This window comes from Sinocyclocheilus anshuiensis, unplaced genomic scaffold (assembly GCF_001515605.1).
Source record: "Sinocyclocheilus anshuiensis isolate Anshui unplaced genomic scaffold, SAMN03320099.WGS_v1.1 scaffold222, whole genome shotgun sequence".
NCBI classification, from domain to species: domain Eukaryota; kingdom Metazoa; phylum Chordata; class Actinopteri; order Cypriniformes; family Cyprinidae; genus Sinocyclocheilus; species Sinocyclocheilus anshuiensis.
The window spans coordinates 1,603,249-1,616,815 of record NW_015542408.1 but is presented as its reverse complement, the minus strand read 5'-3'; the positions used below and the strand labels follow the sequence as shown (position 1 = coordinate 1,616,815).

Below are 13,567 nucleotides of genomic sequence, written 5' to 3'. Positions count from 1 at the left end.
GTTAAACCACATACTCCTATTTCAGTGTGGATATTTAAGGTGGGCTGCATTTCCCAAAAGCATCGTAAGCTTAAGTTGATCGTAGAACCATTGTCATCAATGGAGCTGCGATCAATTTAGGCTTACGATGCTTTTGGGAACACAGCCCTGGTTGTTTTCATACATTCCGTTTTGTTTCTGTGTGTTGAAAGTGACAAATTCACTTGACAAACTTGAACATGAGCGAAATCTGTGGGAAAAAAATTAAACTCCTGGACTGGATTCCATCTGCAAAATTTCGCCAAGCAACATAAATGTGACCGCACCTTAAAGGGATAGTTCACCCCAGAATGAAAATTCTGTCATTAATTACTCACCCTCATGTCGTTCCAAACCGTAAGACCTTTGTTCATCTTTGGAACACAAATTAAGATATTTTTGATGAAATCTGAGAGCTCTCTGACCCTGCATAGACAGCAACACAACTGCAATGTTCCCAGTCCCAGAAATGTAGCAAGGACATCGGTAAAACAGTCCATGTGACTTCAGTGGCTCAACCTCAATTTTGCAAAGCTAAGAGAATACTTTTTATGTGCAAAAAAAACAAAAATAACAATTTATTCAACAATTCTTCTCCCCGAGTTACCGTCTTCTGCCATTTTGGAGAGTACCACGACGCATGTGCACGCTTTCCCCAGAACATAATCAATGTAATCAACGTAATCAGCATTGTTTACATTCAGCATGCACGCATTTTCTCATAAATGTAAACAAAGCGGATTGTGTTGATTACGTTCTGGGGAAAGCACACACATGCCGATGTCCTTGCTACGTTTCTGGGACTGGGAACATTGCAGTTGCGTTGCTGTCTATGCAGGGTCTGAGAGCTCTCAGATTTCATCAAAAATATCTTAATTTGTGTTCCGAAGATGAACAAAGGTCTTACGGGTTCGGAACGACATGAGGGTGAGTAATTAATGACAGAATTTTCATTTTAGGATTAACTAACCCTATAATAGTATCTAATGAAAAATTAGCCAGTGAAATGAAAAAGCCTCAGTCGTAATACCGGTTAATTTATTAGTTAAAAAAGTAATAATCCATGCTACTTTGTCCTAAGCAATAAACGCTAAGGCAGCTTGCCATAGTCCGTGGTTTTCTTTACCTTTTCCGTCGTCTTCGAGAACTAAATCAACAACACTTCTCACTGAGAGGCGCAGAGTGACACACGTATCAAGTATTGCGAGCGTCAGTCTGAGCCAATCAGTGATGACGTCCTGCTTTCTCTCTCCCAATACGAACAGCAGGGGAGAGAGCACAGCCGTTATACGAATGACCCCAGGCAGCGGCTGGTGCAAAACTAGTTTGTTTAAACAGCTCGACCGTTATGATGAGGATTTTGCTCCCTCTTCCCGCTTCGTGGGCAATTAATTAGACCTCCCTTTAAATTTCCAGCATCCTATGTGTGTTATAGCGACTTATCGGAGACATTTCGAGTTATTAATCCATCTCCAGTCGTGTGTGGAGAGCGTACGCTGTCTGAGGAGAAGACACTTTTGGTACCTTTTGGATGGGGGGTTGGCGCAGAAGGCAGTCGGTCAGTGATTGTGTGGATTAAGCGGGGAGAAAGTAACGTTACTTGTAAAGGTGCGGTGGTGAGAAGGTCTCTCTGTTGAGATTTGATTTGACTTCCCGGGTTTAATGCGGACGAAAGCTCGCGCTCGAGCGAGGTGCGTCGACGGGCGGGAGGAGAATGGCACGAGCTTCCGCGCTTCTGAATGGAAAACAAGTACTTGGCTTTCTTGAGGGGCGTCGGGCACATTGCGCAGGAATTTGACTGTCCCTCAGAGTACGTTTTGGGGGATATCTATCCGTTACGTCGAAAGGAAAAAACCCATTGGATTTTAGTGGCTGTGGATATGGGTTTTAGGGAGTTGGATGCCTTCATATCGCACGCACCTTTGAATTTAGTGTGAATCCAGTGGAGCACAACATGGGAAAATATGACAAGTGAGAAGATTCGATTCCTCTGACCCTCTGTGCTTCAAGCCGGACTGGCGTTCCTTCTGCTAGGTAAACTTTTCAGTCTGAATATTGAATGGCTTTTCACACTGAACTGTCCCTCCTCGACCTCCTTGAAGACTCTCGGCACCGATACTTTTCAGAGTATCTGGAGGGGCTTTGGTTTTTAGGCAAGGTCAATATGTATCTTAAGGAGAAGAACACATTATTTTGCTCTCAGAAATTAGAAATAAGTGCATTGATATGCTTCATAATAGCTTATTGTAGAACATCAGCTTCATGCATAAAATATATAGCCATGGTTTGGTCTGAGTGCTTGCATAGTTGAGATAATGGGATGGATGGGATTGTGTGTGTTTGTGTGTTTGTTGGGCGGTGGAGGGGGTTGTGTTGAAAGACTAGATTGAAATCCATGATTTCATATGCATCCACATCCGTAATCTGCTCTGTTATAAGTAATGGGGACATTAAGAGTGTCATTCTCTGTGTCATGAGGGTTTATTTGTGAGATATTGACTAGCAGAAGCAATGAAGTAATAGTCTTCAGAATTGGCACAGATCCAGTCGATGATATAGGAGGCGTATCCCAGTCATATGTGCATTCGGATTTCATGCATTTTTTTTCCGATAAAAGTCATATTTGCATTCACTGCAGCGTTGGAACTTGCATTTCATATTGTGATTTTTCCCTAAAAATTTATTTGGTGCGTGATTAAATAGGCAGGAGTTGTATTCGTAGTTTCATCTTTTAGCAAATGGTTTTAATTATGAATTTCAAGCGTGCTGGGTTAATATTAAGGGCTGTAGGAGAGAAGAAATTAAAGAGCATTTTGCAGTGGTCTTTGGGTTATTTAGATGATGTGTGCAGCTTTGTTTGATTATTCTGAACACCTACATTGAGGTTTAGGGCTTTTTAGACAGATTCTTATCATTGCTATTTAGGTTTTATCGTCGTATGCCATACACCTGAAACATGTACAGCAATATGAAATGTCATCATCAGTCTTTATTAACCTTTCTCATGTAATCTTTTTCATATTTCTAATGTATATCCTGCATGCTTTATTTTGTGAGGCTTGAACTTTTAGAATTTTTTTCAAGTCAATATATTTTATTACTTTAAATATTTAAAATAGCAATTATATATAATCTATGTTCCAAAATTATATTTTATTTCTAAATTCAAAATAATATACCATAAAAATGTATTTTAAGCTGAGTCAAATTCCATCAGTTACTTTGACAAAAATCCTAAATTTGTCTTGAATTACTTGAAATGAAATGCAATTTACTATAGTATATTGTTGTTCCTAAGTTTATAAAACACCAACATACGAAATATATTGTTTGATATGAAACTGCTTTATATTTTTGGCCACAATGTTTGAGTTTTCACAGGGAGTAGATGGGTAACTGAACTGCAGCACCTCTTCCACTGGCTGGTGGTGCTATAATTCAATTTATGGCTCACACAGCAGCTCTGAGGGCCGAGTGCACTGTCTTTCTGGATAGGGGTGTGGGAAACTATGGTTTTATCATGCTTGCTGACAAGACAATATACAAGGAAAGAGGGTTGTATACTTTATAATAGGGTATTCATGTTACAGTACTTCTAACACACTGCATATTTAATGTGTAATAGTTTTGTGGAACTGCTTGTATGTAGACCTTATGGTTGAATGTACCCAATTATTTTAACGTGTGTAAAATGTGCAACATTGATTCCCCTTCTTTACATAACATTGAAATTAGCATGTTTTCCAGCACTGTGGACCGATCCTAAATCTCCTGTGGCTGTCTGTTGTGTTGAATGTGGTGCCAGGATGCCAGAAAGTCCTTCAGACTTGTTTAATTACTCTTGCTGAGCTTAGACCCATGATATGATGAGATGGAGCCAAGAAGCCAGCAAGAGCGCAATGATTCCCACAGCTTGCGTGATTTGAGTAAGGAATTGGAAAGGGTAAAAAGGATTATCACACTCATTGAGTTATTTTGCTGTTCAGAGTAAAACTGAGCTTTCTTTGAAATGATGCAACTAGCAAGCCGGAATCACAGCAGACCTGATAAGGTGTAGGTGATTTATAGTGGTACAGTAAGCTGTAAGCTACATGTTTGAGACAGATGTTTTTAAGATCGTTTCAGTCATATAGTTGCTCTTTGCATGTGAGTAATTAGACATGTTAACTGTGCTGAGATGGTGAAACCTAATATGCTGCTGTTTACGGATGTCTGGAGAAGTGGCCATGTCTCTGGTTTGTTCCTCTGAATTTCTTGCTCCAAATATAGAATTGAGAGAAACCTGGAAGCTATGTACACTACCGGTCAAAAGATTGGAATTATTAAGGATTTTTTAATGCTTTTGAAAGAAGTCTCTTATACTTACCAAGGCTGAATTTATTTGATCAAAAATACAATAAAACAGGAATATTGTGAAATATTATTTTCTATGAAAAAAAGGAATTTATTCCTGTAATGGCAAAGATGAATTTTCAGCAGCCATTACTCCAGTGTCACATGATCTTTCAAAAATAACATGCTGATTTGGAAACATTTCTTCTTATTATATTATATTGAAAATATTGCTGCTTAATATATTTGTGGACACTGTAATACACCACCATTTAGAAGTATGGGGATTTTTTTCTTTTTGAAAATAAATAAATCACTTGCAAGGACGAAGTTACAGTTAATACATTTTTAATATTAAGAAAAACATATATTTCTAATAAATGCTGTTCTGTTGCAGCAATAATAACTGATAATAATTGAGCACCAAATTAGCATATTAGAAGGATCATGTGACACTGAAGACTGGAGTATTGGCTGTTGAAAATTCAGCTTTTCCATCTTACAAGATTTTCAAATAGAAAACAGTTCAATTGTAATAATATTTCATAATATTACTGTTTTTGCTGGATTTTTATCAAATAAATGTAGCCTTGGTGAGTATAAAAACCTTCAAAAACATTTTTTAAAAACAGTATTTATTCCAAACGTTTGACTGGTAGTGTATATGTGTTTGGCTGTGTAACGAATAATCCTATATTTATTCCTTTAGCATTTGTGACTTTGTTTGATGTCATAGACTACAAGGTTAAATCATTTCTGTCAGTCAATCATCCATGTTGTTTTCTGTGGAAGATTTGTACAGTGTATCTGCTCTGACTGCTATGGAGTATTTGCAGGCCTGGGTGGCCAGCTGTTGTGCATGGGTTATGTCAGCTAAAACAATAGAATTAAACTCAATAGATCTGTGACCCAAAGAGATGAATGTAAACATGTCAAATTAGATTAGATACTATATATGAGGTCAATTCTCAACCTTTAGTTCACATTATGACCTTATATCCAACTTTGAGATACACAGCAGATGACCGCTCAAGATGTTTGCCAATACTAAAAAGTTACACCTCAGACCCCCTAGGTTATTCTTTTATTACAGGTCCGCACAGGTTAAAACAACCCTGCAGTGTTTCTGCAGATGCTGTGAGGCACCATCTGAATCTTCTGGAAGCTATTTTTTGAGTCGCAGAGGACAGAGTCACTGGGATGTAAAAAAGCTTTCAGGCAGCTGTTCAGAAAACATTTGGCGAGAGACTTAACCTGAAACAATTCCAGTCAAAACAGCCAGATTTTGATGCTGCATAAAATCACAACACAGCCACATTGAGGTCATGATCAGCTCTAAATGTTCTGAATGCTGGATTCGGGAGTGCTGACGTTCGGTGATGGGGAGAGTGTGGTTGTTGTCAGAGTGACAGGAGAGGCGGTGAGGTAAAATGGCAGAGGTTCGAGTGGGAGTCACTTTAGGGGGTGTTTGTCTGTGATAATGAGCTGTCACTGAGGCACCGGCGCCTTGTTTTGATCTTGCCACCCTGCTGCTTTAAGCAAGAGAAAACTGACAGCTGTGAATAGAAATAGATTCTGTGTACAAAGGCCAATGAGGCTATAATGTCATTAGTTGTGTGTATGTGTTGGGGAATGGAGGCTTTCTTCTGTGTTCACAGTGAATGTGTGTTGCTCTTTGTCTGCAGCACTGTTGTACTGGATGGTGGTTGATGTGGTCTACTGAGATATGAACATCAATGATCATGAATTTGAGGCCACCAAGGGTAAAAATAGGGAATAAATCACTAGAAGCAAGAGGACGTGACAAAAGATGAGTTATCTAATCTAATAATATATCATAATAGCATTATCAATACTCTAGTGGATTCCCTACCATTTCCAAGTGCTCCAGTTCAAATGTAACATATGGACTTTTTCAAAGCATAATTTTAATGACGTTCAAGAGTGTTTGGTAGTATATTCAATAATAAAACCGTGAGGCATGTCTATGTGTGTGAGAAAATTGTGTCATATTTCACCCTCAAATTATGTGGATATACAGTAACAGTACATGTATTATACTTTAAGAAACTTTGCTATTTGTAGGAATATTAAAGGGGTCATATGATGTTGCCTAAAAGAACATTATTTTGTATATTTGGTGTAATGAAATGTGTTTATGCGGTTTAAGGTTAAAAAAACATTATTTTCCACATACTGTACATCATTGTTTCTCCTCTATGCCCCGCCTTTCTGAAACGCGTAGATTTTTACAAAGCTCATCGGTCTGAAAAGCGAGGTGTGCTGTGATTGGCCAGCTATCCAGTGCGTTGTGATTAGCCGAATACCTCAAGCGTGTGATGGAAATGTTACGCCCCTTATCATACTGTAATGGTGTGTCCTGGCCGGAGTGACGAGACAAAAGCATGAAAACCCATTATAAACGAGGCATTTGTTGCATCCAGTGGGGACATAATTACGGATTATAATGACTTATGCATCGCACTGAGTAAACATAAAACCATGTCACAAATGTCTGCATTTGTGATCGGAGAAATGACAAACAACAAGCGCTACTCTACACTGTTCAAAACTCGCGTTTGAATCATCAGTGGCAAATCCTTTAAATATGAAAATGCACTTACAGTCTGTGAGTCAGAACAGCCGGTACTGTAGGCTACTCTACCAGGATCAGGAAACAGTCCTCCATAAAATGTGCTGCACACATCTGAATATTTGGGTTAAACTGTTCTGGAACAGTGTTGTAAATACAACTTAACAACTGATTTCTAGTCGTGTCCTCTTTTGAAAGGCCAAACAAAGTAGTTTCGCTTTCACAAGCGTCACACACGGCAGGCTTGAGTGAGCGGAGGCCGGCCAGCGGGCTTGAGTGAGGGTCTTCCCACATCGTGACGTAGACATGTGGGGGCATGTTAGAATGAGCCGTTTTATGTATGCGTGGTTGACTCTTAATTTTTATAAAGAATATCTCTTTGGATTTGAGACTTTAGTCTTTGCAACTTTACAGATCTTCTTTATGCACCAAGGGCTTGTAACAATCCAAAGAGAAAGGAAATATTTAAATCACATCATATGACCCCTTTAAACGGGTAGTTTAACGGAAAAAAAAAAAATCAAATTTTGTTAGCGTTTATTCATCAATTACAAACCTGTATTACTTTTTTTCCCAGCATTATTTTCCACAGAAAGAAAGTGATGCAGGTTTGGAGATATTTGAGGATGAGTAAATGATGACCCAATTTCAATTTTGGGGGTGAACTATCACTTGAAAATTGATGTTTAATAATGGTTAAACACATTGTTCTTCAAATTCCATTACTGGAAAAAAAAAGTTTAGAATTATGACGTGGACAAAAATATATTTATCGTGGCCATGAATTAAAAAATGTTTCCACAAATTAAGAAATTGTTCCATCGTTGTTTGAGCTAAATCATGAAACATTCCCATGACTTAGTTATTAATTAGTTGTTTAATTTTAATAAATCATGGCTACTTTGTACTAATTTGTTGAATTAATTAATAGGGAGGAACAAAGTACAATGTTGCCACAATTTACTAAATCAAGGGAACAAACTGCCACTATTTACTAAAAAAAGAAAACAAATTCTTAATTTGTGGCCACAATATATATTTTTCTTTCCCACATGCCATCTGTTAAAATAATATTAGGCCTATTTAAACAAAAACAATTTTTTTTAATTAAATTACAAAAATGCTATAAGGTATCATTATTTTTCACAATACATTAATGAGTGTGGTGGGTTTAATTGCTTTGAAAATATCTGTGCCATTTCATGCCAATGCAGTTTGTCTTAAAATAGAATCTTTTATAAAAAAAATGTATGTAAATATTAGTATTGTTTTTGTTTTTACAGGAGTGTAATATTCAGATATTCAGATTTTTATATAGAGCGTAATATCCAGATTTTCTTTTTTAAATATGTGGTAAAATAAAATCCTTGGGCATATTCTTGAGAAATGTTGTGAATTTCTCCCACATTTGTGTACTCCGTTAACATTGACTTCTAATAAATGTGGTGGAGTAGACCATAAAATGAGGAGTATGATCCAAAGCACTGATGGAGTCATAGAAGATTATAGGAGTGTTGATATTCTGCGCAGTTGTTTGTTGTTGCAGTGCCACTGAAAATCTTTGGTGACTGAAGCTTCATCAGGCCTCTCTGATCTAGAAATAAATCATCAGCGTGCATTAGCTGTCATCTGCTTTAGCATATCACCGCTACCTTCTGCTTTCCTCTGTATGGAGCAAAGCCTGTGTCATCCATAACAAGATTAATAGAGTTTAGCTAACCAAAGCTATCTCTTTAAAGTAGCCCATGCATCCATACTGCACTTATTTAAGCTTCGTAATCTAAACAGAACTGGCTTGGAATGATTTATATACACATGCATATAAAAACATTTCATATTTGCTTCCTCTGATCTCTATTATAGGGCCTTTCAGCAATGCCAAACGCCTGTCTAATCTGTTTGCAAATATTTGTCTTGTATTCGCAAGGTAAAAAAATTGGCTAAATATTTGTATTGTGTTCTGAGAAAGGAAGTGTTTTGTGTTGGCAAGTGCATAAGAGCGTTAGACCTGATTTTATCTGAACTGATCAGATTACAGACATAGAGGAAGAGCCTCAACAACATGGATGGCCTTAATCTGGTCCAGGGTGCCGCATGCTTGTGCACTCTATCAAATGAATGCTTAAGTTCACATGACAAAGTGGTGTAAGACCTACTATCTACGGCTGGGTATCGTTCAAAAATGTTCGATATCGATACGTGAGATTAACCCCTTAGGTATCGAAATTTGGTACCGAACGACGAGACGTTTTTCGATACTCGATGGTATCGAGGGAATTCGGTCGGTGCCTAAAAAGTATCGAACTCGATACCCAGCCCTACTACTATCACATCGTAGTTGTTTACTCGGGTCTGCATATATGAGCAAAATAGAAATGTTAATCAGTATCAGTGAGTATCCAACTCTGTAGAGCTGCACTGAACTGATAATCATGATTGTTTTACTCAAAAATGATAATCACGTTAGTGATATAATATACATATTAGATTTCATTAGAATTATTGCACTTTTACATAAGCCCAAATCAAAATAATGCCAAATCACATTATTTGACCTAATCTAGTTTCCTAATGTATTATATTTATGATATAAATAAACACATTTATTTATATAAATAAACTCTTTTCATGAAAAGTGTTATAATAAGATGCTTCTCTCAAACGCTATACCAGTAAAATTCCTGGTATTATGTTATGTTATGTTATATTATGTTAACAAATTATGTTAATATTTTTTTCCTTAAAAGAACAGCGTAAAGACGTTTATTCAGCAACTACAATTGCAAACAACATAGTCCAGAATAATGTTCAGATTTATTACAGTTCAGGTTAGCAAACTATGGAAGTCCATTTCCGCCACGTAAGAAAAAAATGCATGCCTTAAAAAGTCAAAATTATGACATACTATTATGACATATGACATACTATTATGATTTACTAAGTCGAAATTATGACTTTAAAAGTCATAATTACGAGATAAAATGTCGAAATGATGACTTACGAAGTCAAAATTATGACAAAGTCGAATTTATGACTTACAAGTCACAATTATGACTTAAGTCATAATTACGAGATACAAAGTCGGAATTATGACTTTAGATAGTCGAAATTATGAGATAAATCGAAATTATGACTTTACAAGTCGAAATTGACTTACTGACTTTATAAACACATTGGTCACAGGAAAGTGGTCTATAATGATAAACGGGACATTCTGAAACGAGTTAATTTGGCTTAAAACAGTTTGGAGGACCAAGTTCAACACACACCTTATTAATAAAGCATATACCATTTACAGACAAGCAGAATATAGCCCAGAATAAAAGTCTTGAATAAAAGACTTGAAAAGTCTTTTTTTATTGTGCCATTGTTTATTCTCAAAAAGTGCAAACGTGCAACATGAGGTAGGCCTGTATGAATTAAATTAAATTAAATGAAATATTGTGTGAGTAGGACAGTGGCTCCCAAACTTTTTCTGCCAGGCCCCCCTTTTGTAGAGAAAAATATTTTCAAGACCCCCCACCCCCACCCCCTCTTTTTTTTTTTTGGAAAGTCTCTTATGCTCACCAAGGATACATTTATTTATTAAAAATACAGTAAACACTGTAATATTGGGAAATATTGTGCATTTAAATGATCTGTTTGAATGGTTTAACATAAAAGGCTACTGTATTCCTGTGATTAAAGCTAAATTTTCAGCATCATTACTCCAGTCTTCAATGTCACATGATCCTTCAGAAATCATTCTAATATGCTGATTTGCTTCTAAGTAACCATTTCTGATTATTATCAGTGTTGTAAACATTTGTGCTGCTTAATATTTCTGAGGAAACAATTTTTTCACGATTCTCTTATGAATATTTGAAATTGTCCTTTGTGTCAGAGCGCTGGAGTTCATCAGAAATAGAATGGGGCATCAGTTTACTATCATGGATTTATCGTGTCGCGTCGAACTGCATCCACAGCAGAGAACATCAGGGTTCTATTTGCTTTTGTCACATCGCATCTAGTGTATTTTATGAATCTTAAGTATATTCATAATCTGCTTTACGTTTACTTGGCACTAGCAGTATTTTCACAAACTTGTAACTTATATGCTTAGAGCAGAACCATGCATTGTTCATTTTATATTTCTACATGGGTCCCTGCAATACAACTCTGATTCTTCTACCGCGCCATCTAGTGGTCTGTTATTGATACAACCACAACTGCTACAACTGATAATGGAGCTCTTAAGCGGTACTGGGGTACTGCGAGTCATGATGAGGTAATTAAAATGTCAAATTAATATTTTGCGTTCAATTATTTACTTAGGCAAGTGGCCGCGTGATGTGGGAAAATTACGCAGTTTAGTCTTTATCACCCTGCAGAGGTTTCTTTTGCAAAATAATCTGCTGACTGTACACTATCCCTCAGCCTTTCCGCGCCCCCTGAGTTTGGGAACCAATGGAGTAAGCGATTTGCGCTCTATTAATGTGGTTTGTTACGATGCTCTATGTGTTTGATTACTAATGCCTGTGTAGTATGGCGTTGCACACAGAGGACAAAAACGTTAAGCCATTGACTCTTTATCATCATTAGTGTTAAAATTTGCAAAGCGTACCAAATTGAACAAAACAATATAAATGCAAAATTTGAATTCATGAATATATAATGGTATCCACGGTATAGCAAAATCCATATCATGGAACAACATAATACCGGTAGTCACGTTCATACCGGTATAGCGCCCACCCCTAGTTTGAGCATAATATTGCTCAGTAGAGCAATAGAGATCACTAAGCTCCGACTTAATTGTTTGCTGTAGGGCTGTGAGATATTGAAGGAAAATGCGATACCTTGTTAAAAAATGTGATATTCGATATGTGATACGATATTGCTTAAAGTGTGTAAAATTGTTGTTTGATTAACATTAGTGACATATTCAGCAGCACGTATTTATAGGCTGCTGTCCCTTTAAATCTGACTGCATAGATCCAGTATAATGATACACATCCGATTCTGTTTACATTCATTTAAAACATAACTGACTGCGTTTACGAGAATGCTCATCGAGACGGGTACTATTGACATAATTCTGTGTGTATGTGTCTGTTTAAACATAAGGAGGAGATGCGAAAAACGAATCAACTCGGTCTGAAACACATCTCTCTGTGAAGAGACGCTGCGCGAGATGCGGCTTGTGCGCACGCTTCAGGTGTGAGTCAGGCAGCAAGACGAGACGGCAAAGAGTTGTTATCTGCAACTTATTGCACTTAATAACTTTTTAACGTCAAGCAATTCTCTTGGTTCTCAATTTTTTCTTGGTGCAGAGAGGGCACAAGTCACATTGTTGCCAGGTTGGGAAGATTATGCAAACACAGGGCAGGTGAGTATCCATTAATAGGGGATTTAAGCACTTGATATCTGGCAACCGCTTACGTGATAGCTTGTAAAGGCTTGTTACGAATAACAAGTTTTCAGGATAAATAATTAGCGGCAAAATCACAGACGATTATGCTTAACTGAGTTATCATGCAGCCCTACTTAGTGATGGGAGAAACAAATCTTTTCAGAACTTTGAATCCATTGAACCAGTTGCTTTACAACCTTTTTAAGCTTTTCAAAACACTTGAAACGCCACGTACTGGTGACGTTTTCTGGTCAGAATGGTAAATGCAATAAAAACTCAGCTCAAACATGCCTAGAAACACCTTTTACAAACCAACAGCAAATGTTTTATTGAAAGAGTAATCTAGTAAATGCTATTAACAAATCATCTAATAACATTAAATATGAAACGTCTGTATAATATTTATTTTTTTAATTTTAACTTGTTTTGTGGAGAGCTTGGTTAATCAAGTCAGTAAGAGACTAAGAGTAAAGCCCCGGTCACACCAAGAATGATAAAGATAACAATATTAGCGTCCACATCTAGGGATGCACCGATACCACTTTTTTCAGAATAAGTCCGATACTGATACTTTCATTTTTGGTACTCGCCAATACCGATACCTGTATTTTCACAGCATTTGTAATTTTTTTTAAATATTGGGTACAGAAACAAAATAATAGTAATAATAATAATAATAATAATATGAAAGATGTTAGTTGGCTTCATTTAGCAAACAGATATTACCTTCAGTTATTTCCACACTTAATTATACCTGTTAAAATGTATTGTATAAGCTTTTGTTACTTTCACTGTTCATTTTAATGGCGCATTAGAGCTGCTCCATTGCAGCAGCTCAATACTGTAATCACAAAACGTTTTCCTAAAATAATGCATTTGCACGCGTACTATTTTGGTGATGTAATTTGCGTCACGCGCAGTGTACATGGACCCTCGCGTATGAGTAAAAACTGAAGTATACTTTGGTCTTAAAGCAAGCTAAACATACGCAGCGCGCACACGTTTGTATTGGTGCAGAATGAGAGAGACACTTACAACCTAGCGCATTTCACCCAGTCTGCTAGTTTCACTTCTGCTTTAAATAAAGTTGTGTATGCTTGACGTTTAAAATAAATGCCGTTTATAGTGAATGCCCCTATAATTTTTGTTTGTTTAACATTTACGATTTAGTTTTAATCCAAATGCATGTGCTAATGGAGCAAACAGCAATCAAGATCATGCAACAGAAGTGC

General features: G+C 36.9%; 1 protein-coding gene across 1 annotated transcript in view; it reads left to right on the top strand.

Annotated features, from left to right (window-relative positions):
* Positions 1–1,314: 1,314 nt before the first annotated feature.
* Positions 1,315–13,567, top strand: part of LOC107693068 (leucine-rich repeat and fibronectin type-III domain-containing protein 5-like) — a 57,417-nt gene continuing 45,164 nt past the window's right edge. The window contains exon 1 of the mRNA XM_016492313.1: positions 1,315–2,052. The gene's annotated coding sequence lies outside the window, so the exon portion shown is untranslated. The remainder of the gene's footprint in view (positions 2,053–13,567) is intronic.